This window comes from Varanus komodoensis, unplaced genomic scaffold, assembly GCF_004798865.1.
Source record: "Varanus komodoensis strain SLA01 unplaced genomic scaffold, ASM479886v1 scaffold3, whole genome shotgun sequence".
NCBI lineage: Eukaryota > Metazoa > Chordata > Lepidosauria > Squamata > Varanidae > Varanus > Varanus komodoensis.
Genome location: NW_025335761.1, coordinates 42,839,681 through 42,863,458, shown reverse-complemented (window position 1 = coordinate 42,863,458; position 23,778 = coordinate 42,839,681).

Here is a 23,778-nt window from a genome sequence, read left to right as displayed (position 1 = left end):
ACCCCCCTAATATTTCGAACTGCTGCTCCCCATGAGAACAAGGTGGCAGAACACACAGTGGGAGAGAGGACTCGCTCAGTCCTTCCTGATTATGCCTGAACAGCACGATTCTGTTCACCTGAACACACCTTGGGCCAGTGCTTTTCAGGATATGTTCTGGAGAACGCTGTGTTCTGCAGAGGTGTATGAAATGACTCATCCTTTTCCCATTTGAAATGCACATTTTCCATGTCCAAATACTCCCCCCTCCGCCCACTAATGGATCACAAATGAGTAGGGAGCAAGCTGAACTAAGCTTCAAAGTGAAGTTCGGATAATATCAGGGAGCTCATGCATCTAAGGTTCTCCCAACCCTGGATATTATTGATGGTGAGTTGTTAGTCAAGAAAATGCTTGAAAACTAATAACGTAAGTCTCTGGGCTGAGGAAAGATCTCTGGCTCAAACAGATTTTGGTAAAATATGTCTTGTACAAGTTGACCTGCCTGGGAAGCATAAAATCACGATTAAGAGTGTCATCTGTCCTTGCATTGCCATGCATGTATCTTAAATTGGATGGGCTGAATTCTTTTAAAGACTTCGTTGCCTCTTTTTCGAAGTCTTTGCCAGATTTTACAGCTGCCGCTTCCCCACTGTAAAAAAAAAATAAAAGTAAGAAAGCATGTCAGAAAAGAAGCCATTAAACATGAGTGAAATAAAACAGAAGAGTGGTTGATACCCAACACTGAACTCACAGTTTTCCAAGACAGTGGGTTGTTTTCCACCCAATGAGCTTTTTTGCTATTTTTTCCTCTTTATCACCTTTACCTATTCACTTTGGTTTCATGTCTTCCTGCATGATGGAGCATTTATCTCCGGAGAAGACATCAGTCAAGCAGCTCTATAGATTACATCTGCAATACTGGGCCAACCTTTCCTTGCTTTTTTCCGTCTAGGGCAATGATAAGCTATGGGTAAATGTTAAATGTTAAAACGTTCTTTGAAAAGCAGTTTTTGCAATGCCTTTGGAATTGCGCTTTACAGTGGCTTGAGACCCTGATCAGAAAGAAGGGGAAGCTTTCACCAGCTGCAGAATATGGCTCCTCTTACACAGCTTTTGGAGGGTGACCACAAATAGGGGCAAACTTTTTTTTTCACAGGTAGAAGCAATGGGGGCAGGAAGGAAGAACCCATGTAAGGTGAGCTCGGAGCTTGCATGAGAGGGCCCCTGTCTGTGAAAGGGCATTTCCCCCTCTTCTCCTCGGTGTGGCAGCATGCCCAGATGCGCCAAGGTGGGGGCTGCAGCACAGAGAAGGAATCGCCCCTTCTTTGCTCAGTCGACAAAAGCTATGATGCTGTTGGGAGCTGCTAACTGGACACAGCCCTTTGGCCCCAACTTTGATCATGGCTCTTTTTATGAAGACCAGGCATGGCATTCGAGGAGGAATCTGTTTTCTGACAACCTGTATGCTATCGGGAATCCTTAGCTCATCCTGCCAGCTGTGTCGACTTGGGAAAGTGGGAAGAGACCACATCCACTGACCATCTGTGGCAGGGTAGGCAACGTGCAGCCCATGGAGAGCCAGTGTGGTGCAGTGGTTGAGAGTGTGGGACTGGGACTCAGACGACCTGGTTCTAATTCTGCTCAGCCATGGAGCCAACGGGGTGACTTTGGGCCAGTCACAGACTCTCAGCCCAACCCACCTCACAGGGTTGTTGTTGTGGGGCTAAGAGGAGGAGAATGATGTAAGCTGCCTTGAGCCCTTTGTAGGAAAAAGGCAGGATAGAAATCGAAAAATAAATAAATAAATGGACCACATATATTTTAAGTAGACTATTTTTTCCCACTTCCATTGCCCCATTGCCATAAATTGGTGGTGTTGCGGTGGCAAAAGGACCATCCTGTAAGACTCTTTGTAATAAGGTGGGATAGAAAAGCTTTAAACAAACAAACAAATAAATAAATAACAAGGGAGCGGTTTGCCACTGAAAATTGGTGGTATTGTATCAGAAAGAAGGGGAGAAAAAGGAGTGAGCAAAAAAAGTGCCTTATTCCACAAAAATATGGCATTCCAATGCTTTTCAGACCAGTTATAGGTCTTTTTTATATCATATAATGATATGTTAGGTACTGTTCTCTATATTTCTCCAGAGAAGGATCTACATGTGGTCTAAAATGTGTTCATTTTTGTGGAATAAAATACTGCTTTTGCTTATTCAATTGCATTATGGCAACTTTGGTGGGAAGTCTATTGAGGTGACCATTTTCACCATTTTTTTTAAATACAGGGAGGATAAATTATTGAACAATTGATCAAAGGCAGGGTGTCCCATGAACAGTGGCAGTAGCAAAGCCTGTTTGAGGTTTACTTCAGTTTGGTACAATCTAGAGAGAGAGATGGCAAAGGTAAGCTTGGTGGAAGAAAAAGGGGACTGTAGCATCCTCTACACTGAGCTGGAGATAACAAAGAAAGAGCTCTTTAAAATATTAGCATCTCTTTCATATGGAGAATTGGGGACATGCAAACATCTTTTTTCTGACTGATTCTGAGACATTGTGTGTGAGTGTGTGGAGGGGGAATGGTGGCCACCGAAACACAACAGTGGAGAATATTTGGAGAAAATTCTGAAAACTCGTCTTCCTTGTGAGGAGGATGAGGAAGAAAGAGCCTCAGAATTCTTCTAAAGGAGATGTCTTCTGTGGAATTTCAGCTTGCAGTAGAAATCACAGATGGAAATTTGTGCACATAGCAGTGCAAACAATCGGATTCCCTTGATTCACAGAGTTCCTCTGGGCGCAAACCTAACGCCCCTATGGGAGATGCTCACAGGCTTCTGGATGCCAAGGCTTATGAGCATCCAATGGCAGAAGTGAGGCATGGCAGCAGCTTCTTGCATCTTCTGTAGACAGACAGTTTTGGTAGTCTAGAGTTAGTGCCAGGGAGGAGCAAGAAGGGATCCTGGGATGCCAAATGGAATGAGTGAAATTTGCAGCCCAGACTCTTCCCTTCTGCGTTCCCCTTTCACCCACCAAAACCCAGTTGCAACCTTGGTGGGGGGCAGATAGCACAAAGCCTTCAGTGGTGGCAGTGAGGGTGCGGGATAGGGCCCAGCACAGAGATAATAGGGTCCTGAAGCTGGAGAATGCTCGGGTCTCCCTGACCTTGTTGGCAGCCACACAATTGCAGTCTTAAAATCAGACACTTCATTTATCCAATGCATTTACTCACACTTTATGTGAACTTTTCTACTTTTATGCCAACTATTCCCTCATAGCTGTCAGTTCTGAAATGCTTTCCACTATTTTTAAACACTGCCTCTTTAATCCCATTTTCAGTCTTCCCACTTGAGCCACTCTGAACAATAACCACTTTATCTCTCTGCTTAAGATCCTTGAAATACTATTATTTCAGAGGATCTTAAGTCATATTATAGAAGGGAAATTGCCTTTTCTGTTTTTATTAATACACTGCAACGCATGATTTTGATCCATAATACAGGAGTAATGTTAGTTCCTTCAGACTTAACTAGAACTATACTAATAAAGAGGAAATCCAAACTGTAACATAAATGATAAAAAAGATCATTTGTTTATTCACTTTTTAGCCATGTTGAGCTCTTATTGTTCTCAAGATGATTTTTTTCAATGATTTGGGGAAAACTGAAAGATAATGAAAATTCTAAGTATATGAATAAGGCTACAGGGCTAAAATTGGATCCTCTAACATGTTGCAATCAATAGGCATATTTGGAATTTTTGAAATGGTTTAATGGGCACCTTCACCAAAAGGGCTGGCATGGAAGGCTTGATCATTTATCAAATGTTGCCATGATAGGCACGGCTGGTCATCCAAAATGATGATGATGCCAAACTGATGGAACTAATTAAAAAGTAGCTTGTTCAGGAAGCTAAATCAAAGGCCCAGGAAGGACCTGAGGTCTAAAATATATATAAAAAAATCTTTTGAACCCAAGTAAAGATGGTTCTGGAGGGAAGCACTGCATTTGCAGCAAGCCAGCTTCCTGGTTTTATGTCACGAGCTTTTCATTTCATCTAATTAACACATCAATGGGGGTGGGAGGTGGCAGGCACCAGGAGATACATCTGTAGGACGCTGGTGCCCAGTCACCATCCTGGAGATCCTGGGCTTAAAGAATACTGGAACACCCACAAAAGTTTTGGATTAGCTGATATACTATAGAGGTGAGCAGACACTCCATTCTAAGCATGCAGTGAAACGAATTCTGAAGAAATGCTTGAATAAAACTATTGAGGTTCTGTGAAGCTGTTGTGAGGCAAGAAGGTATTGCGGCCAGCCCTCTCATGCCTTCTCATCAGACAGCGGAGCAGGAAAAGCAGCAAATGGTACCTCTCCCTGCCCACACAAACTACTGGACCTACCGGGTGGCACCCCATCTATGGTATGCGCTCCCCAGAGAGGCCCTCCTGGCGCCGTCATTTTTTGTTTTTCGGCGCCAGGCGAAGACCTTTTTATTCAAACATTATTTTAATTGTTGATATTATTTATTTATTTTATTCTTTGGCCAGGGCGACTTAAATTATACTGTTAAATTATACTGTTTTATACTATGTTATTTATTTATGATTGTGAGCTCTCCTGAGGCTTCGGTGAATGGGGCGGCATAGAAGTTCTCTAAATAAATAGATAGTACTGCCTTGTGTGGGTGCTCTGGATACTTTCCAGCTGCCCTCCTACCATGCATTGCTCTCCCAAAAGAGCAACTGGCAGGATGCTCTAGCACAACATGATGGATGCGCTCCCAGTGGTTGCTGCTTCCTTTTCCCATGGCCTGCGACCCACCACCCACCCACCCTTTCCGCTTGGCCAGCCAGCTGCCAGCTGCTCCTTCACTCACTCAGCCAGTGGGAGGTTCATAGCTAGGACACATACAGAGCAGCTAGAAGAGCAGGAGTGAGTGAAGAAGTGGTGGAGCGCTTGGATAGGCGGATAGCAACTACAGCACTGCTGCCCCACTTGAGGTGGCAGCACAGGTTGGGCTGGGCCTGAGACATTGTGAAGGGCAGGATATAAAACCTTTCAATAAATAAATACTTGCTGAGTGACATTCTGAAGCGAGGGAGAGTGACAACTGCTTTGAACACTGTTAGGTAGAGCCTTTCTCAGGAAAATCCCATTCTGACTAGCTGGGGATTCTAGCAAGGTAGAAAAGAATGGATGAAAATGGTAGTTGTGGAACCCTGAGTGACAGTGGCTAAGAGTTCTTTAGGCCCAGAAATATAAGCATTTGCTACAAACGAGAAATGCCATAGACAGAACTGCCTGGTGAAGAGGCAACTTTGCCATGGGGGTGGGGTGGTAGTATTAGGGAGAGGAAATCATGCATAAAGATTTATAGATATACTTACAACTATAGAAAGGGGTGTGCTGAATTTCTTCAGTCCATGTAATTTGTGTTTTAGTGATTGTCAGGCCTCTTTCATTTCATTATCCATTCATTGATGGAATGGGAATTGTTTAAGGGACGTATGAGAGTTTGGTCCCCTTGTGCTAATGTGCACTTGAGCTAATAGGCATTAGTTAATTAATGAGAATTAATGCAACCCCCATCCCCATACACACACTCCAGAAATAAATCAATAGATGGAAAGCAACCCACGAGCCCACGAGATCTGTTTGACTCAGAAAAAAAGTGGTTCACTGTGGCCATGGGTCAGGTTTATAGAAATCCACAACTCATGTCAATTTCTCCAGCAACCCTAGCTTCCATAATCGTAGATTAGTAGAGACAGCAGGGCCAATAAAAGCATCAGGTCTAACCCCCTGCTCAGTGCAACGTTATAGATACCTATAGGCAGAGAATTAGATATTAGCCCCAATCTGGTATTTTAAGCCCAAACAGAGCAAACTCGTGCAGCCTGGTACTCGCCTATTTCATTGCCTGGGACTGCCATGAACAGGAGAGCATCCCAATCTGTGGAGTCTTCCCTGTGTGATCCAGAATGGAAAATCCTGGTTGAGCATCATTTGGAGAGGCCGTGTGGATCCAGGAGTCTGTCCTCAGACCACCACTTTCCATGAGTGATGGAAGAGCAGTAGGACAGGGGCTGGAGTCCTCCCTCTCCTCATGTATTTACTCTATTCAGATGCAGACCATCTGAATAGGGCTCTATCAGTCTGTCACTCTACAGGGCTCCAAATCTATGCAGTTCATTAGTGAAAGCTGTGCTGAAATCCCTGACCAGCAATCTTGGATCATATCCATAGGGATGGAAGTGTTACTTAGCTTGTGTTTATTTCAGGGAGATGGTTACTGTCAAAAGGACTACGCTTACTGTATTACTTTCTCAAGCAAAACTTACCTGCAGGCAATGCAATATAATGTGTCTAACTGAAAGCAAATAGCTGGGATGCCATACTCAGTATGCAGGTAGAACACCAGTGGACCTACGCACATACTTTGGACATAATCCACAATCTTGATGGAAAAATTAGGAGAACCAGTTGCAAAGCACTTCCATTCAGATAATCACAGTCTCTCTTATTTGTCAGTTATTGCAACACAGAGGCCATCTGATCCAAGAACACTGGATACAAGTGAAAGCAATGAAAATATAGACTTGACACCTTAACACTCAATCTAGAGACTAAGACCTGTCCTTACTCATCTACAGCAATTCAACAATGCCACACTTAGGAATCTTCCTTCCTTCCTTCCTTCCTTCCTTCCTTCCTTCCTTCCTTCCTTCCTCATAGTTCTATGTTTGTCACCTTGACTATAGTACCTATTAACATCAGAGCTGTTGAAGGTGGAAGTATTTTGCTTTAATAATTTAATATTCCCATCATGTTAGTCCTTGCAATAAGTAACATGACTTTCATGGTTAACTACATCTCTGAAGGGACCAAGCTGCCGTCCATTTTGGTGTGCTGTTTGGTTTTAGGATATTTTGGACTTAATTCTTTGTGAGTGCATATTTGTATGTGTGTCTGGGTGTTCAGATACGGTTCCAGCCAAAAGGTTTTGAGATCAAAACTTTAGTTAGTACGGATCAGGAAGTTTATTCAGGCAGCCAGAAGATTATAAAGTTCAACAGAAGGTCAGAGAGAGAGAGAGAGAGAGAGAGAGAGGAGAGAGAGAGATTTAACTCAGGGAGCAGAAACTTAGTTTGCAGGGATGAAAAAGAAACTGTCATCATGACTGTTTGGAACTGGTAAGGGGGGCCAATTATAAGAGATAAAAGTGTATAACAAAAAGCAATGTAGGGAAAGAAGGAATGAAGGAGCCACAATCCTAGAAGTAATTAAGAGTCAGAGCTGCTGGGACTGGATAACTAAAGAGCTGGACCAATCAAGCTATTGCTTGAATAACAGACCTGGCTATAATAGGGACACAACACTTATCCATGGTTGCCTATTGCTTATATGGTGTGTGTATGTTGCTTCCTTCTACGTTCATTTTTTAAAAAATCTCAAATTTCTTTCCATCTCTTTCATGAAGACATCAGTGCATGAATGAACAAAATTCTCACCGATCACCTGATCTTTGCACAAACAAGATTATTACCCTGTCTTTCCCCATCACTGGCCTATTTTGATGTTTTTATCAGCTATGTCAGTTCAACCTTGCACAAAGCTTATTCCTCTAATCACTCTCCTCCCAAATATCCAATAACACTTCAACACCCAAGATGAGAGAATGGTGATCTGAGGAAAGCAATCATCTATATGCACCATGCAGGCCACTTGTCCTTATTTTGCACTGCATGTGTGTAGTTTCTCTTTTTGTCTTAAATTCAGCCGATCCCCATCATTCATCTGTTTCCATGGATCCACCCCAAGTGCTCCGAAAGTATCTTTCTCCTCCTGCCCCCACACGCTGGCTGGCTTTTTCATTTTCTCATTGCCTAATTCAATAAGATGTTCCTCTGACATTTGGAAGTGCACAGCCCACTAGTCCATATGATTTTGCTTTGCTTCTCCATGCATTTTATTACATATCCCTGTCTATGCTTTCTCTGAACACTTCTAGGTGGGTTTTTTTTTTAAAGCTATCCACTCTGAGTTTAAATATCAGGGATTTCCAAAAGGTTATACACTCTTGCAATCCATATATCCCCTTCGGTCTTAAATTACAATTATGGCAAGGGAAGTGACTATGTGAAAATTACATCTTACACGTGCCTCTTTCCTGTGTCTGTTTGAGTTGTCTTTGGTGTCAAAAATAGCTGCTCGTTAGCACTGCCAAATTCTGAAACTGCTGCACAACCCAGGCATCTTCTGACAAGAGGTGTGTGATAACAATATTCCATTCCTTGTGAGGACTGCATAATGGAGAATTAGAAGGTGGTGATGTGTGCGCGCGTACATGGAGGGGGAGAGCTGTTCCGGAAAAAACGCTTAAAAGAAGTTGGAAGAATGTATTTGATAGTAGCAGTTGACCAGTGTATGTAACCCACTCGAGAGGACACTGCTGTAACACCATGAAAAAGCAACTGTCTTGCCACAGAAAGGAGCCCTGATTTCAAGGCAGCTGGAGGAAGAAGTAGCAGTTCCGAGGTGGTTTGCAGGAAAGAGCGAAAATGTGAACAAACTATGAAGCCCATTAATGATCTTCAGAATGACTCTGATTCATGATTAATATGATGCATTTGGTAGCAAGGCTGTGCTTGTTCATTATTCCTCTTTCCAAGCCTTATTTATATATTGTAATAAGAAACTGACTTGGCCTTTTTCTGCACCTTCAGTATAATTAATGCCTACCGGGTGGTTGAAGCTGAGGGAGGAAAAAAGACTCAGGCAGTTGGAACCAACCAGAAAGGGAAGGCTGAGAAGAACTCCTGGAAAGTATCTTCCTCACAAATGAATAATTGAAATAAAAACAAGAAGCCTCTCCCCCATCTGCCTGAAAACCACCTTCATTTTGGTCTCCAGACCTGCTGGAATTGCTTAGTGGAGCTGTTTGATGGCATCTCTGCAGTGCTGGAAATACTGTTGTGCATTACATAGATGGAACCAGGGCAAGGATGCCCACTTTCCACGGTTCCTGGGCCCAAATCCTTCAGGGCCTGCTCTGAGGCACCCCCAAATCCTGTCCACCAAATTTGTTGCAAAAATGTGGTGATGTGGCATGTAGCAGAAAAACAGATGTTGTTAGTTGCGAAGTCGTGTCCGACCCATCACGACCCCATGGACAACATTCCTCCAGGCCTTCCTGTCCTCCACCATCCCTCGGAGTCCACCCAAGCTCACCCCAACTGCTTCGGTGACTCCATCCAGCCACCTCATTCTCTGCCGTCCACTTCTCCTTTTGCCGTCAATTGTTCCCAGCATCAGAGTCCTCTCCAGTGAGTTGTTCCTTCTCATTAGGTGGCCGAAGTATTTGAGATATGCTGAAAAGATACCCCTCCTTTAACACTGTCCTTTTTGTCACTGTGACATTGCAGTTGCAAATTACTACTCACAACAATGAGAAAATCCTGTTTTGTTGCTCTGCTGAAATTTGGCAGCAAGCTGCCTTTTTTGCAGTTGGGGATGGCAGGGGATGCCACAAAAACTGTATGTTCTTATCCTGGGAAAGGGACACTCTTGTGCATGACTGGCTGGGCTACCTGACTCAGCTTCCTGGTTCTACCCTGGCCATCCAAAAGCTCTGGGGACCCCAGAAGCAGGTCATGAGGGCAATAGCCGAGTCCCTCCATTATTCCCCACTCACTGATGTTCAGAGCTATGCTGCTTCTGATCTTGGAGATAGTAGATAGCCATCACTTGCTCAGTGTTTACATATTGGCATATTTACATCCTGCCTCAGGTCCAAGGAATCCAGTGCAGCTTACATAGTTTACCTCTTCTCCATTTCATCCACCCAAGCTCCAGTGCTGCCAGTAGAAATGGTTGGGGTTTGGATCTAGAGGCAAAGAGCATCCAGAGCCGTATTCGTGGACTAATGGGATTGTAAGCCTTCAAAGAAATAACAGTGTACAGAGTGTGGCCGGCATGCAGCATCTTCTGCAGCTAGGTTTGTGTTGAGGTTCTCTTCTTAGGAAATTCCCTAAGCTTATATACTAGTGTTTACTATAATCTCTCCTGCTCTCCTTAAACTGGACAAACTAAGATGTTCTGCATATGACTAACTGGAAAGACTACTAGAAGATAATTGTACATGCAACTTGATAGTTCCATACCATGCATTTGAGCTTGGCCAGCCCATCTGGTGGTTAACAAGACCAAAATGATGATAATATCTATCTAGGTAGGAGCAATGATGTGCAGCAAACTCAGGCCCTGGGGAGAAGAAATGAGGATGAATGGCTATACAGAAGGGTTTCAGACACAAAGACAGAATTGTCATACATTAGCTGTGATCACAGGGGTCTTTCTGCCTTTTCCACTATGCTGTACTACCCTTCAAGGAAGGTTTTGCTGAGACCCCGTGCCTGGTCCAAAGCTGTCCAATGAGCTGAGTGGGGACTAGAACCTACCTGTCCCAAATCCCACTCCAGCAATTGAACCACTGCATGTTTAATAGCCAGTTAATTAAATTGATTTAGCATGACTCTCATTCGGCCATCTACCCTCATCGGGTGTCTGACATAACCAATACCAATCAAAATTTCAACACAATCCAACAGGAAAGTTGGTGTTTCCTATATCAGTGGGGATCCTCATGCAGTGCAGCTTTTCTTTTGAGCTTCATAGAATATATCCATGTTGCTGAACTCCTTCCTTAAATAGGGCCACTACCATGGAGCACCATGGACAGTTCCTGTAACGCTCAAAAGAAAGACTGCAATGTTAGCCTCACGGATACAGGATCCACCAGTCTGCCTTGCAATCCAGTATGCCCAATTTATCTAAAGACATTTACACAGTATCAAAGCAGCAAGGCCAGACCCTGTGGTCTGCGGATCACCTCACTGCTTTGATCTTCTGAGACAATCAGCTTGTTATTGCTGTGCCTCATTACTTGGCTAAAAATTGGAGCAATGTCTTTCAAACAGAATTCATGCATCTACATCTATATATGGATGTGTCTTTGACTTGCCATGCACCATATTTTATGCATTGCATTTAGAGAATACTGAATCTATTTCATAGGTGAGGAATACAGAAGCATAATAATAAGACCAGTTAGTGGACCCTGGCACAAAATCCTTGCACCAAAATAGCAAGTGAGGCTACTGTCCTATACCGACAAACCTGGGAATGACATCCATTGAACTCAGAGTGACTCACTTCTGAGTAGGGGTTTATAAGAATGCACTTTAAGAAATAACAGAGTGTCTGAATATAGGTTTGGTGCTTTCCCTTCACCACTGAACAATTGCAGCCTTCTCCTCCTATATTTAGAGATGTTAAGTGACAGTGCATCCCCACACAGATTAAAACCACTGCAATGCCACATTTTTGAAATCAGTAAGCACTGGCCACGCCTCCCCTGCTGGCAAAGTTCAAGCATTGAACAGGTCCATTTTGTTTCCTTCAACACAAAATTCAACTCCCACCTTGCTCACTTATCCGATAGCAACTCCTCACAAAAAGCCTTTCCCTTCCCCTTAATGCTCCTCTTTTCTGTTAGAAGGAAGAGTTCTTATTTTCCCTGCTGGCTCATCCTACAGGCTGAGAGGAGAGTCATTCTTTAAGTGCACAAGAGGGTTCATGGGAATGTCAAGAAGTACACACACAGGCGTGTGTTCACTCAACTTTAGAAAGAAGCAAGGGGGGTTAAAGAATGAGGCATGAGACCTCTCAGGAACCTCAAAATGCTGATTGATGATTGAGGGGATAACCACCTATAATCAGTGGTGATGGTGGAATGGAATGGAGTATACCGGAAGGCTTCTGGCTGGCTAGAACCTGAAAAGAAGCATTCTGCACTGCAAAAATCCATGGCCAGCACCATATGTCTGCCCTCAATGCCAAGGCTGCAGGCAAGAATATGAGAAGGATATTGGCTTGCTCCCTCATTCCCCAGAGGGAAGCAATTGTCTCTCCCCTTTGCTAATAAGGCACAGATACTGAGGTGATAGCTGGAGCCATGAGATCGTAGCAGTGCTTTCTGTGGGAGAGGACCACATGGACTTGGTCCTCGGTGGTGTGGTGGCACTTTCTGAAGGGCAGGCATTCATCATGACAGTCCCCAGAAACATATTGCTGTTATGGCAACCCTATGAATGAAGGACCTCCAGAATGTCTTATCTGTGGCACCCCTGCTTAGCAGTTCTAAATTCAAGACTGTGGCTTCTTTATGGAGTCAACCCATCTCTTATTTGGTCTTCCTTTTCTTCTTCTGCATAAATGACTTCTCTTCTTCTGCATAAACGACTTTTCTTCTGCATAAACGACTTTTCTTCTGCATAAACGACTTCTCTGGGGATTTTTGCTTTCTCATGATGTATCTGAAGTATGACAGCTTTAGTCTTGTCATGTTTGCTTCTAGGGAAAGCTCGGGCTCGACCACTGAGACATGCCCCTAAGGAAAGTCCAAAAATGCAAGCAGCTGTGCCAATTCATTAAAACAAACCAGTTCTAGCAGTTTTCATCTCCACTAGGAGCAGTTCTTTTGTTCATGCATTTAATTGCCCATTCAATATAATCCCCCCTCTCCGTACTTGGCATTATTACAAAGAGCAATATACTGTGCCTGGGATTATTCATTTCTCCCCAGCTACAGTGAGGATTGAAGCTAAGTCCAGAAGGGATACTGAGGCAGGGGACATTGGTCTCCCTGCTGGTAAAATGAAGGCTCTACCTGGCTCTGCTGCAGGGCTCTCACTCCTTCTCTCAAAGTCCCAGGATGGAGCAGAGCAGTAGCCACTTGACGTGAGATGAGCCAGGCACCAAATAAGACCTTCCCTCCAGCCTGATGTCTTTAGAATGGAGAGGGAGAAAAAGAGGAGAGAAGGCTGACCTCCTTCCCAGGCACTCTCCCCAATTTATTCCTTTGCCATCGATGTTGGTTCTGTGGATTAGGTGCTTGCCAGTGTTATAGATTCAGCATTGAAGGCTTCTCCCCTCTCCTGGAATTCAGATGGATTTCAGTGTTTACAAAAAGAAACACAGTTCATGAGTTAGACTTCTGCGTGGAAATAACGCCTGACTGTGGAACAGGTGGTTTTGGAGGCGCCACCCTACCCGGTACTGCCGTACCGTCAACAGTCGCCTCTGCAGGTTGCACTGGAGCTGGCCTGCACCACACGCAGCAGAGCTGTTTTGTTATTGTCTTTAATGGCCACAAAGCAGACAAATTTGCATAATGCAGAGGGCACGTCCTGACAGCTCTGTCGGCACGTGTGTACGTCAGCTTGCCTTCTGAGAGATGTCTTGACTAACAGGCGCAGGGTATCACGCAGCGACAATTCACTGCCTAAGTGGAGCAATAATGCAGCAGGGGTTATGATGCCATAACTGACATAAGGAAATAGGCTCACTAAGGTTGCAGGATGGATTTGCACTTCCCTTCCTGGGAAGGCAGCTTGAGCTGCCACTCTTGGAGCGACCGGGAGCATCACCATGTGCGTTGCTCCAAGGACGGGTGCTCTGCCCTGATCAGAAGCTTTGCACAGGTGTTGTGTGGCAAAATAGTGCAAAAGGTCTCACATGAGACCAAAGTCGGGAAGCATTTTCCTCTTGACTCCAGCTAACTGTCATTCTGATTTGGCTTTTGTTTTTGTAATGTTTCTTTCACCCCTTTTTTCAGAATGTTTTTATTTTTACCATTATTGTGGTTTTGTGAATCCAGTTCTGTAGGTGAAACCTACACTGGACCTGGCACAATCAGCCATTTCTGTATCATTAAGATAGCTCCGTTGGCCCAGCTTGCCAGGTCTGCATTTCATCCTATGCTTTCCTGATGACAAAACATTAGGAGCATAGAAGAAGTTGTTTTTCATTGCTACAAGCATTGTTTGTTAAAAGCTCATTTCATAAGATTACCCTTCTTTCTTTGGTCTGTTTGTCACTGGTGTAGTGGAACTCCTCCCCTCAGCTGCCCCCGGCAGTTACCATTTGATTTCTGCAGAGTTTCTCAAATATTGCAGTCTGGGAAAAGAAAATGGCAGCTGTCAGAGGGCCATTTCTGAGAGGAGCTCTGTTATTGGCTGCAAAAACAGGTCCTCACCACCTGTGACAAGGGACAAATGAAAATGAACAGGGTGATTTGAAGGAATCATGTTCCCTCACACACCTTGATGCTCGTAAGACAGTTTCCTATTCTTATTAAGGATGGAAACTCATATAAGAATACTCTAACATTGTGGTACAGTGGTTAAGAGTATGGGACTGGGATGCAAGAGAACTGCATTGTAGTCCCCACTCAGCCATGGAACTCACTGGGTGACTTTGGACCAGTTACAGACTCTCACTCCAATGTAGCTCACAGCATTGTTGTTGTGAGGATAAGACTGAGAACAGAAGGAGAATAGCATAAGCCACCTTGAGTTCCTTGAAAGGGAAAAAAGGGTGGGATATAAATATAATAAACAAACAAACTGAAAGAATGATAATCAGTGCAAATGTGGTAATGAAAATGAGCACCTCTTCATACCCAGTGCTTATTCATAACATTTATTTCTGAAAAAGTGCACATTTAGCAGAATGAACTGCATTGCATTCGAGCTTTCATTCAATATTAAATGAGGAATGCAGTGCGGATCTAATGAACTTCTGGATATGACAAAAGGTATTGCAGAGGCCCTGCCTCCCTTCTCGTGACCTGGACACTTGAAGAGGCTCTGATAGCAGAAAGTTACACCTGGCAAGGCAAGGTCATGTTTGGTCAGCAATTAAGTCATGTAAACAGCAGCACAGCAGGGTAGAGTCTAACAATGCCTGGAATAGCCCTCTGGAAGAGCCAGCAGGGGCTTAAGTAAGTCGTTCATTGAAACTGAGTGTCCAGGAGGTCTATCAGAGCTTCCTGAAGGTCAGGATTTCCTGTGTACTGTGTACCATGCTCAACATGCTAGAGTGCTCTTTGGGATAGGGATGTGTGAAAAATTAATTTCAGTTCTATTTTGATCAGGATCTACACCTTCTAAGTTGATCACATACTTGGATACAATCTGCAGTTGAGGAATATATATTTTCAAGCTTGCAATGTGAATGGCAGGCAAACAAGATCATGTCAACAACACGCAACATGGAATGACTCAACAGTGATCCTAGAGGGATGCCTTGACTGAGAAGACACCCTTGTAGATGTTCCATCCCTAACACCACCAACATCTCAACTGAAGCAGCAACAGGAAACACAGAGAGATGGTTTGGAATCAGGAGCAAATGGGAAGCCCAGAGAATCAGGTGTTGTTTTCATGTGACTGTGAGTCTGACTTCTTGGTGAGCATGCTAAGCGTTTATGTGGGCACCCACCAGAAGTTGAGCCCAGTGCAAATGCTGTGCAAGCCACATCCCTCTTCTGCACATGTGACTTTCAGTCTTTGTGGAAGAAGTGCTGCAGAAGAAGGCTGTTGATCGCACAACGACTTCCTCTTGGCTCAGCTCACTTCCTAAGTTAGAACAGAACTTGATAAGTCCAAAGAACAAAAGAGAGCTGGATTCTGAAGAGGATTGTCGCAACCCTGGTTGCTACTATACAGTGTGTCCTGGAAGTGTCCAGAAAACACTAGTGGGCCAGAGTCCTGATGGGGCAATGGTGGGAGGGGGCTGCAATTGGAGATGCTACTTAATGGGGCAGGCATTTAGGCAAGGCAGCAGGGATGGAGATAGAGAAACAGAGGCAGAAGGAGGAGAAGATGCTGGGGAGTTGGAGGAGGATCAGAGAGTGAAATTGCAAGGGGCACAATGGCAGGCAAGTAGAGGTAGGAACAAAGACAAGATGAAGGTGGTGTTTCAAACCCTAGCTTAATTCGTGGAGCTGTTAGTATCTTGGGAAGATGGATAAAAGCCATTAGTTAGATGGAAGAGGACAGAGACAAAAAACTGGAAAAACCTGTTCCTACAGACGAAGCACACCTGGGATGCAGGTGAAAAGATGTTTAGGAGAACTTGCTCATCTCCAGATTGGGTGAGCTACCAGGAAAAAGATGTAGGCACACCTTGCCATAAACCTGTGGGTTCTCAGTGGTGGTAAAAATCCTTATTTCAAGCAACAACACCTGGTGAGATCAAGGAGAAGGAACTCTTGGCCCCAGAGCTAATTTCCCCAAGAGACTTGGAAGACAAAGGGAGCAGAGGGGCTTACTTAACTCTGCACCAAGGCTTGCAACCTTAAATAGGCTCTGTTGTAAATTTTATTTTCCTTGTTGGGATAGGGATTATAATTTCTTTTGTGATGCGTGTCAGGAATGTAATTTGACACCAGTTTAATAATACATATAAGGATTTGCAAGCTTTCATGGAAATGAGCAACAAAGGAAGATTTGATGTGCCTCTTCCAGTGGGCTATCCAATGCTACATTCAACAAATGCATGAAAAATGTGCTCTTTGGAGAATGCATACAAATACGCTTTAATCAATGGGAGAAGAATGCTTACCTTTGAAAGATGTGCACAATTGATACACACCTTTAGAAACTAAGCCTAAAAATACATGTGGATTTTCATATGAAAGGAAAAGTCAAAATCAAAGCCTGCAATTTGATATTCACAAGCTGAAATGGGCTTCAGAAAGGAATTTGGAGAACTTGGGTGAGCTTGGCTTTTGCTGATTCACTCCTCCATACATTGAGATAAGGCTTTGCATTTCTGAGTGGCAGAGAGAGGTGGTGAGCTTGAAAATATACAGAGTGCCAGTACAGCTTTTTGGAGTTTGACTGCAGGCTCCAATTATCTTAAGTTGAAGGCTTTTAGATGCTTGAAGCATTTAGATACAGTGGGTTGCATCTGATTTTTATCCATATGTTCTCTTCAGAAAGCCTATGTCTGAGGCTTTGGCTACATCTACATATCTTAATCATTTCAATTCAGATGCATAAGTAAGAGGTGGTATGGGATTGTTTCAATCCATTAATCTTTTGTTTGCATTTCACATCTGAAATTTTGTATCTTCTTCTCGTGATGCATGCCTTGAAATGTTCACTATCCCACGCCTTGAGTCATCTAAGAGTGTCTTAAATAACCAATTTTTTACAATACCCATTGCTATTTTACTGCTTAGTATTTTGCTTTATGGGTGGGAATAGACAAAGTTTATACAAAATAAAAATTAGAGTGTTTAGCTTTAAGCAAATTCATAAAATGTGTTTTGTTCTCTTACAAAGGGAAAGAAATCCAAAAATATATAAAGGTGGGGGCTGGGGTGGAGGTAGGTGGGGTGGGGGGAGAGACAGTTTTTTCCAATTTTAAATACAAAGCCTTTAAACTTTTGTTTGGCTAGATATCAAGACAGAATATCTAAACATAGTTACAGCTAGAAGAATTAAAGATTATCATTAACATGCGTAAAGGATCCCATGCTCTTCTCTGTTCTGTCACAGTCACCAAGACTGACTGTAGTTAGAGTGCTCTTGTCTTAATAATGCCATCTGGGGGCTGCCTCCAGCCAGCCACGACACACCAAACATTTTCTCTGCAGATGTTCCATGCCTCAGTCCGGAACTCCTTCTTCCGAGAACTCACTAAAGGCATCGTTTGGCAGTCTTGCAATTATGATGGTGGTGGTGGTGATGTTTTTCTTTTAAATATATAGTTTTGGCCATATAATTTGAGATTTTAGTGATTTTATGCATAGAAAGTTGTACGTGTGTGTGTGTGTGTGTGTGTGTGTGCAGCCATGTGGACTGGATGGTGGCTATATGGCTGCCCTGGGCTTTAATATGCCTGGTTCCCTGCTGTGCCTGCGTGATGACTGGGCACAGCAGGGGTCCTGAGGCACCACCTCCACCTCTTTGCCCATCAGTCTTCCTCCCAGTATCCCAGCGAGCACCGTCAGCACCTGTGGCAGCTGCTATCTGCTCCCCTGCTTCAGGTTCCTGCAGACGTCAGAAGAGCAAGAGGGCTGGTGAGCCATCCTGGTCGCCCTGCATTGGCAGGAGTGCAGGGCAGGGAATCCCAAGTGGAGAGGGGAATGAGCTTGGGAGTGCAGTGCAAGGTGGCCCGTCTCTTCTCAGCCACCTCTTTCTCCCAGTCTTGCTCTCATGGTGAGGTACCACACCAACACCGACACTGCCAGGAGTCCCCACCTCCCCCCAGCCCTCAGGGGCCACGAAAACCCACCCCCAGCTCCTAGTGAAATGGAAGGCACTGGACCAGCACATGCTGATCCAAGTCTTGGGGGAAAAGGAACTTGATTAAACTATAACACACACAAATAACTATAACACAGTCCAAATCAAAAGTACAAACAACTCCAACCACATTGGGGGAAAAGGGAAGGGAAAAGGGAGAGGGAAATGGGATAGCAACTTTTACTCAATGGAATACAAACACAGGTATACACCCCCCGGGCCGTTAGACCATCCCAGACCCTAAAACAATAAAAGCTAGGGTTCAGGCTGCAATGGCCTGAACCTCCGACATCAGGTGTCCATCTTTCTGCCCCAAAAGCACATGTGTCCTGGTCTCATAGCCCTCCTTTTATTCCTTCCCCAAGCAATCAAAATCCTTTGTTTTCTGGAGTGACATCAACGGACAAGAATCATTTGCTCCCTAAGGAGGCACAGGCAATCAGAACAATTTGATCCATGAGGTGACATCCCTGGATTCTCCAGCTGGGATCCACCCCTAGGGATGACGTGACTATCCTTGAGAATCTCCGTACCCTCCAATGTTTTCCTCCCTTGGCCCAACCCCAACCTGCAAGTGGCCACCTGTGCCTGGCTGGCTTACTACAGCCCTTAACCCTTTCTTCTCCCTCTGTGCCTTAATGCCCTTTCCATTACACTTGCCAGATGTGAGGGCAAGGAGGGGAATAGCAGGTGTATCAGGTAGCAAACTGGGCCAAGCTTCAGTTGGCTTGTGTTCTCTGCCGGTTCTAGTTGTTGTTTAAGGTGGGCAGAGAACTGGGGTGAGTTTCAGCCAGCGACTTAATCTGGCTCCTTTGCTGCACCTCCCCTAACTGGCAGGAAGGATGTGATGAAAGGAAAGAGGAGCTGAAGCTGATTTTTCTTTGATGCATCCCTGCCCATCATGCTGAGCTGGCACAGAAAGGGAGTGAGTTTCAGCAAGCTGTTGCTGCTTCTCCCTATCCAGTATCGGCAGCAGAGGGGGGAACCCAATGACAACCCCACAAAATGCCACTTGGGCACTTTGCTGGCTGACATCACCTCGAGGCCCTCAGCCACAGTGGCAACATTCTGCCATTTTGGACAAGGGACTCTGTAGCCCTTTGGCTTGACTGTAACTTGGTGGGTTGTCTGGGTTCAGATTACATGCTAAGTCATGGTGGCCAGATTAAGTCAGTCAACTAGCAATGACTACTTGGAGTTGTTTATGAGCCATGTTAGTATAGCTTATAAGCCACTCCCTGGAAAACAGAGAAAGTTCAGGTGACAGGCTAAGCCACTCTGCTTGGTAGCTTAGCATCTCCTGCAAATATGGTAAGGAGATGATAGGTAAGATCAGAACCAACTACTGGGGAGAGCACCATGCCATGCTCATTTTGGCTCAAGAATGCAGCCATTGAGGGAATAGCCCTTAACAACTCTAATATCCCAACATGGTTCGAACTTGAATGAACATGGAAAGCCCTTAACACAACCTGCTAAATATTAAGTTAATTGATCTCCTAATGCACTATGGACCAGAAAAATGAAAGACCTCTTATTTTAAAAATCTAACTAAAATAAGTTGGTAAGACAAACAGGTTTTCTAAGGCATTCTTATGCCCTGGAGATAAGCAAGCCAATTACTTTTATTTATTCACTGGTCACATGAATCCTGTAAACATTGTGTATAATATAAAAGGTTAAAGTAGGTTCTGCTTTACTGCTAATGTCCATTCATTCTTTGTTAATGTAACTTTTCCTCTCGGTGTTATTATAAAGAAGAGTGATTGCATTTTTAAACTATTGTAAATCAGAACCAGTTTATGGTTCTGCAGTGAACCTGTCTTTGATTCATTAACATTCTATTGTTTTTCAGTTCAGTTAAAGAAAGAGAGGTACACACATACACGGGGGAGGTGTTCTGATTTTCAGGGGACAATCCTCTATTTGTAAAGCTGGCAGAGGACAGTCCTCTATTTGAAAGTGTCCTCTCTACATCAAATAAAGGTCAAAGGAGGGGGAGCAGTTGGAAGGCCTTGGAAGTTGCCTAGGAAAATTAGCTCATAGACAATGGACAAAGCAGTTAGCAAGGACACAGATCTCCTGGTCAAAACCTCCCCCGCTATATTGATATACAGTAGGCTGTAAAGATAGAGGTACAGCTATATAATCATATAAATACAACACACACACAGGTATAATTACCTAGGTATAGGTAATTCTTTCTCAATTTGGATATGAGCCCCTTATGCAAATGTGTGGGTTTTTGGTTTTTTTTTTTTTTTTTTTGGTTTTTTGGTGGTGCAATTCTGTTGTTTGACAATTCAAGAATGGCCACCCTAGAGAGAGAGAGAAAAAACTGGAAAATTAAAAAAATAACACTTTATAAATTCCTTTATAAAGGTCTTAGGCAGCACTGAGGACAATCCCTTGGGGTAGAAAGGCTTCTTGTCATGGGAGATTTGGTCTTTAGACATGCTAGACAGCTGGGTTGGTGATGGACATGAAGACCGCATTGTTAATGACCTGTCTGGTGTGAATGATGTGCCATCTAGATAGACTTGTGGACACTGCAAGGGTGGTCCTGGTCCATGTTGGTATCAATGACATGGTGAAATGTAGTCACGTAAGAGACAAATGAAAGCCAAATAGGGGGATGGGCTCCACTTGAACCAAAATGGAACCAGTCTACTGTGACAGAACATAAAAAAGGTAGCAAACCAGCCTTTAAACTGAACCCAGGAAGAAAACCAATAGGGAATTACCCAGTTTGGGTAAATCACCCCTAGAAGAGAGAGGAAAGTGTTTCTGATTGCTCAAATGTAGGAGAGGAGAAAACAAGCTAGAAACTTTGGCAGGACATGATAAGGTGGAGAGGCCAAGGGGAAGCTGTGTTTAGGTGTTTCTATACAGACACCAGAAGCCTCAGGGCCAAAAGAGGTAAGCTTGAATGCCTGGTTTTAAAAGGGAAAGCTAGATATAGTGGGAATTACAAAAAACTTGGAGTAATGGAGAGAACCAATGGAATATGGTAATCTCTAGATATTAACTGTATAGGAAGGATGAGAAGGGCATGCTAGAAGAGGTATTGCTGTACATATCAGGTTTAAATACTCCAACAGAAGCACTGTGGGTAGCAGTTCCTGGATTCAAAACTAATTTAGTCATGCAAATTTAGTCAAATATGCTGCTGTCCTCCAGACCAAAATGCACAGGGTGACCTTGTGATGGAAAATGAAATCAGGAAGGCCGTAAACAAAGACTATGCTGCAATAATGGGTGAAGTCAGCTATCGACACATTGATTGGATAAATATGTTTCAGTTCTGACAAAAACTGTTAAATTCCCTGAGGTTCTAAATGACTGTGGTGTAGTACAGTTGTTCATGGAACCAAACAAAGGAGAGGTGATACTGGTTCTAATCCTGGACTTAGTACATGCTGTTGAACAATTTGGAAACAGTGAGTATATTGCTATTAGATTTGATATATTGCTAAAAATTGCTAAAGAAGTCCAACACGGTCATGTTTGACCTCACATTTTCTAAAATGAGGGAACTATGGGGAAAAAACCATGAAGGCATGTGAGTCAAGTGGGTTAAATCCATTCAAACTGCTTGGAGATTACTCAAAACCACGATAACAGATGCACAGATAGTATGCATACCACAAATAAGGGAAGTCTAAGAGGTCAGCAGCATAATTGACAAGTAGAGTCAAGGAAGCTATTAGAGAAAATAAGGTTTCCTTTAAGAAATGGAAATCTTGCCCAAATCAGAAAAACAACAGGGAACACAAACATGTGCAAGAGAGCTAAAAGGAGACAATAAGAGAAAAGGAACATTTTGAGGAGCATATTGCCAACAACATTAAGGAAGTCAATTAAGAATTCAGTATATCAAAAGAATGAAACCAGCCAGAGAGGCAGTTGGACCAGAAGGCTAAGAAAATTGCAGAGAAGCTGAATTAATTCTTTTCATCAGTCTTTCCAGGTGATAATACAGAATAGATACCTGTTTCTGAACATATATATTCAGGAAGGGAGTATGAGGAATCAAGGAAGATAGTAGTGATAAATGATGAAGCCTAACAACTTTAACCTTAACATACTGAAGGTTAATAATTCACCAGGCCCAGCTGGTATCCATCCTAGAGTTCTAAAAAGTGCTAAAATATGAAATTGTAGACCTTCTTACCAAAATACGTATTATGACCCTAAGATCAGCCTCTGTAACAGAGACTGAAGAATGGTCAATGCTGCACCAGTTTCCAGAAAGGATCCAGGGAATTACAGATTGGTTAACTTAATATCCATTCTGGGTGAATTGATTGAAATTTTTATCAAAGATAGAATCAGTCAACACAGAGGGAAATGTCTTGCTGAAAAAGAATCAACATTGCTTCTGCAAAGGTAAGCCCTGCCTCACTAATCTAACAGAATTATTTGAGAGTATCAATACACACATGGATGGAGATGAACTAGCAGACATTGTTGACTTGGACTTCCAAAAGGCTTTTGTGAAAGTCCCTCACCAAATACTCTTAAGCAAACTTAACAGTCATGGTACAAAGGGGTGGGGACGTCTTATGGATCAGTAACTAGTTAAAGAACAGAACCCAAAGAATGGGAATGGTAATTTCTTCCAGTAGATGGGTGTGAACAATGAGCTCTCACATGGTTTTGCCTTAAGACCAGTGCTTTTGAACCTATTCAGAAATGATCTGGAATGAGTAGTAAGTAGCACAGTGGTCAAATTTGCTTATGACACTAAACTATTTAACTATTTATAAAAGCAAAAAGGAATGTGAGGAGCTCCAATGGGAACTTTCCAAGTTGAGAGAAAGGGCATCAAAATGGCAAATTAATTAATTGATTAACGCAGTTCAGTATAAGCAAATATAAAGTAATGCATGTTGAAGCAAAATGTCCCAACTTCAAGTATCGGCTGATGGAGTTGAGTTAGCAGTGCCTGAGTGAAAAGGGGATTATGGAGTTGTGGTGGATAGCTTGATGTAAATGTCAAGTCAGTGTGCAGCTGCTGTGAAAAAGGCGAACTCCATGTTAGGCATAATTGGGCATGGAATTGAAAGTAAAACTGCCAAGATTGTACTTCCCTTATATAAATCTTTGGTGTGACTGCACTTAGAATATCACGTTCAATTCTAGTCATTGCATCTGAAAAAGAACATTATTGAATTAGAAAAAGTGCCAGGAAGGGCAACGGAAATGGTGAAAAGGTTGGACCAACTCCCCTGTATGGAATGGTTGCAACATCTAGGATTGTTTAGCTTAGGAAAAGGATGAGTAAAGGGTAACATGGTATTTAAAATTATGCATAATGTGGATAAAGTGGAGAGGGAGACATTTTCTCTATCTCCTAGAATACTACAACCTGAGGTCATTCCATGGAACTGGTTAGTGGGAAATTCAGGGCAGATAAAAGGAAGTCCTTCTTCACACAGCACATAGCCAGACTATGAAATTCACTGCCACAGGAAGTCATAATGGCACCAATCTGGAAAGTCTGGAAAGGGAGGAGCAAGCTATTAGTGGCTACTGGCCTTGCTGGCTATGTGCAACTTCCGTTTTGAGAGGTGGCATGTGCGTATATGCCAGTTGATGAGCCGCTTGGGAAGGTGGAACTCTTGCACTGATTCT